We start from the raw sequence: 4,533 nt of genomic DNA on the forward strand, positions 1-4,533 counted from the left end.
GAAATTGAGGGACTTGAGCAAAAATCAGATTCAGAGGTTGAAGAAGGACTGCTGATGCTATTGGATTCTGACCTCCCTGCACTCAAAGTGGATTTTCTGGAGCTACAGAACTCGAAATGGTGCGCTTCTAATTGTGTTGGAAAGTAGACATCCAGGGCTTTCCAGCAATATATAATAGTCCATACTTTGGCCAAGAATAGACGACGTAAACTGGCGTTCAACGCCAGCTCTCTGCCCAAATCTGGCGTCCAGCGCCAGAAAAGGATCCAAAACCAGAGTTGAACGCCAGAAATGAATCAAAACCTGGCGTTCAACTCCACAAATGGCCTCTACACGTGCAACACTCAAGCTCAGCCCAAGCACACACCAAGTGGGCCCCGGAAGTGGATTTATGCATCAATTACTTACTCCTGTAAACCCTAGTAGCTAGTTTATTATAAATAGGACCTTTTACTATTGTATTAGGTATCTTTGATCAGTTGTATGCTATCTTAGATCACGTTTGAGGGCTGGCCTCTTGGCCATGCCTGGACTTTCACTTATGTATTTTTAACGGTAGAGTTTCTACACTCCATAGATTAAGGTGTGGAGCTCTGCTGTTCCTCAAAGATTAATGCAAAGTACTATTGTTTTCTATTCAATTCATCTTGTTTCGCTTCTAAGATATTCATTCGTACTTCAATCTGAATGTGATGAACGTGACAATCATCATCATTCCCTATGAACGCGTGCCTGACAACCACTTCCGTTCTACCTTAGACTGAATGAGTATCTCTTAGATCTCCTAATCAGAATCTTCGTGGTGTAAGCTAGAATGATGGCGGCATTCAAGAGAATCCAAAAGGTCTAAACCTTGTCTGTGGTATTCCGAGTAGGATTCAATGAATGAATGACTGTGACGAGCTCCAACCTCGCGATTGCGGGGCGTTAGTGACAGACGCAAAAGGATAGTAAATCCTATTCCAGCATGATCGAGAACCGACAGATGAATAGCCGTGCCGTGACAGGGTGCGTTGATCATTTTCACTGAGAGGATAAGATGAAGCCATTGACAAGGGTGATGCCTCCAGACGATTAGCCGTGCCGTGACAGGGCATTTGGATCATTTTCCCGAGAGAAGATTGAAAGTAGCCGTTGACAATGGTGATGTATCACATAAAGCCAGCCATGGAAAGGAGTAAAACTGACTGGATGAAGATAGCAGGAAAGCAGAGGTTCAGAGGAACGAAAAGCATCTCCATTCGCTTATCTGAAATTCCTACCAATGATTTACATAAGTACCTCTATCCCTATTCTATTATTTATTTTCGAAAACCCATTACTGTTTTATATCCGCCTGACTGAGATTTTCAAGGTGACCATAGCTTGCTTCATACCGACAATCTCCGTGGGATTCGACCCTTACTCACGTAAGGTATTACTTGGACGACCCAGTGCACTTGCTGGTTAGTTATGCGAAGTTGTGAAGATATGTTTAGACCATGGTCCTGTGCATCCGTTTTTGGTGCCATTGCCAGGGAATCAATTTCGAACAACAATTCACAACCTGAGTAGCAATTTCGCATACCATGTTTTTGGCGCCGTTGCCGGGGATTGTTCGAGTTTTCGGCAAGCTTTTGGTCCGGTAACATCAGTGCCAAATTTTGATCCGGCAACAACACCAAGTTTTTGGCGCCGTTGCCGGGGATTGTTCGAGTTTGGACAACTGACGGTTCATCCTGTTGCTCAGATTAGGTAATTTTCTTTTTGTTTTGTTTTCAAAAAAAAATTTTTCAAAAAATCTTTCAAAAATTTTTCTTTTGTTTTCGAAAAAAAAAATTTCTTAGATTCAAAATTTTTAAGAATGAATTCTAGTGTTTCATGAAGCATGTGAAGCCTGGTTGGCTGTATAGCCATGTCTAAATTCTTTTGGACTGAGGCTTCCAACCATCAGCTGTTATACGACTGTAGGGTATGTCAGTCATGTCATGTCTGAATTACATGCTAAAGCTTGGCTGGCCATTGGCCATGTCTAGTGTTTTGGACCGGAGCTTTCATTGAAAGCTTGGCTGGCTAGTGAGCCATGTCTAATTCCTGGACTGAAGCTTTAAATTAAAAATGCGAGATTCCTGGAATTCATATTAAAAATTTTTGGAATCCTTATTTTTCTTTCTTTCTAAATAATTTTCGAAAAATATAAAAAAAAATACAAAAAAATCATAAAATCATAAAAATCAAAAATATTTTTCATGTTTCTTGTTTGAGTCATGAGTCATGTTATAAGTTTGGTGTCATTTGCATGTGCATCTTGCATTTTTCGAAAAATTTCATGCATTCATAGTGTTCTTCATGATCTTCAAGTTGTTCTTGGTAAGTCTTCTTGTTTGATCTTTGCATTTGCATGTTTTGTGTCTTTTCTTGTTTTTCATATGCATTCTAGAATTCTTAGTGTCTAAGCATTAAAGAATTCTAAGTTTGGTGTCTTGCATGTTTTCCTTGCATTAAAAATTTTTCAAAAATATGTTCTTGATGTTGATCTTGACATTCAAAGTGTTCTTGGTGTTCATCTTGACATTCATAGCATTCTTGCATGCATTCATTGTTTTGATCTAAAAATTTCATGCATTGCATCATTTTTCTTGTTTTTCTCTTGCATCATAAAAATTCAAAAATAAAAAAAATATCTTTCTCTTTTTCTCTCATCAAATTCGAAAATTTGAGTTGACTTTTTCAAAAATTTTTAAAATCAAGTTGTTTCTTATGAGTCAAATCAAATTTTCAATTTGAAAATCTTATCTTTTTCAAAATCTTTTTCAAAAAATCAAATCTTTTTCAAATTTCTCAGTTATTTTCGAAAATTCCAAAAAATATTTTTCAAAAATCTTTTTCTTAATTTTACATCATATTTTCGAGAATAACATCAACAATTAATGTTTTGATTCAAAAATTTCAAGTTTGTTACTTGCTTGTTAAGAAAGATTCAAACTTTAAGTTCTAGAATCATATCTTGTGATTTCTTGTGAATCAAGTCATTAATTGTGATTTTAAAAATCAAATCTTTTTCAAAACTAATTTTTATCATATCTTTTCAAAAATATCTTCTCATCTTATCTTTTTTTTTAAATTTGATTTCAAAATATCTTTTCTAACTTCCTAACTTCTCACCTTTTCAAAATTTGTTTCAACTAACAAACTAACTTTTTTGTTTGTTTCTTATCTTCTTCAAAACTACCTAACTAACTCTCTCTCTCTAATTTTCGAAAATATCTTCCCCCTTTTTCAAAAATTCTTTTTTATTTTTTATTTTTTTTATTTTCGAAAAACCACTAACCTTTTTCAAAAACTATTTTCAAAAATCAATTAACACTTTTTCAAAAATTATTTTCGAAATTTTCCCTATCTCATCTTATTCTATTTATTTATTCATCTACTAACATCTCTTCCTCACCCACAAAAAAAAATCTGAACCCTCTCTCTCTCTTTCTGAGTTCAGATTTTTCTCTTCTTTTCTTCTACTAACAATAAGGAACCTCTTTACTGTGACATAGAGGATTCCTCTTCTTTTCTTTTTCTCTCCTCTTTCTTATGAGCAGGGACAGAGAAAAAGGCATTCTTGTTGAAGCTGATCCAGAACCTGAAAGGACTCTGAAGAGAAAATTAAGAGAAGCTAAATTACAACAATCCAGAGACAACTTGATTGAAAATTTCGAACAAGTAAAGGAGATGGAAGCCGAATCCAACAACAATGCAAGGAGGATGCTTGGTGACTTTACTGAACCTAATTCCAATTTACATGGAAGAAGCATCTCTATTCCTGCCATTGGAGCAAACAACTTTGAGCTGAAACCCCAATTAGTTTCTCTGATGCAGCAGAACTGCAAGTTTCATGGACTTCCATCTGAAGATCCTTTTCAGTTCTTAACTGAGTTCTTGCAGATATGTGATACTGTTAAGACTAATGGAGTAGATCCTGAAGTCTATAGGCTCATGCTTTTCCCTTTTGCTGTAAGAGACAGAGCTAGACTGTGGTTGGATTCTCAACCTAAGGATAGCCTGAACTCTTGGGATAAGCTGGTCAAGGCTTTCTTAGCCAAGTTCTTTCCTCCTCAAAAGCTGAGCAAGCTTAGAGTGGATGTTCAAACCTTCAGACAGAAAGAAGGTGAATCCCTCTATGAAGCTTGGGAAAGATACAAACAGTTGACCAAAAAGTGTCCTTCTGACATGCTTTCAGAATGGACCATCCTGGATATATTCTATGATGGTTTATCTGAGCTATCAAAGATGTCACTGGACACTTCTGCAGGTGGATCCATTCACCTAAAGAAAATGCCTGCAGAAGCTCAAGAACTCATTGACATGGTTGCTAACAACCAGTTCATGTACACTTCTGAGAGGAATCCTGTGAATAATGGGACGCCTATGAAGAAGGGAGTTCTTGAAGTTGATACTCTGAATGCCATATTGGCTCAGAATAAAATATTGACGCAGCAAGTCAATATGATCTCTCAGAGTCTGAATGGAATGCAAGCTGCATCCAACAGTACTCAAGAGGCT

General features: G+C 36.6%; 1 non-coding gene across 1 annotated transcript; it reads right to left on the bottom strand.

The window, feature by feature from the left end:
- Window positions 1-4,098: 4,098 nt before the first annotated feature.
- Window positions 4,099-4,206, bottom strand: LOC112731285 (small nucleolar RNA R71). The gene has a single exon (XR_003167070.1). It is a non-coding gene; the product is annotated as a small nucleolar RNA R71 (small nucleolar RNA).
- Between the last annotated feature and the right edge of the window lie 327 nt (window positions 4,207-4,533).

This window comes from Arachis hypogaea, chromosome 12 (genome assembly GCF_003086295.3).
Source record: "Arachis hypogaea cultivar Tifrunner chromosome 12, arahy.Tifrunner.gnm2.J5K5, whole genome shotgun sequence".
NCBI classification, from domain to species: Eukaryota; Viridiplantae; Streptophyta; class Magnoliopsida; order Fabales; family Fabaceae; genus Arachis; species Arachis hypogaea.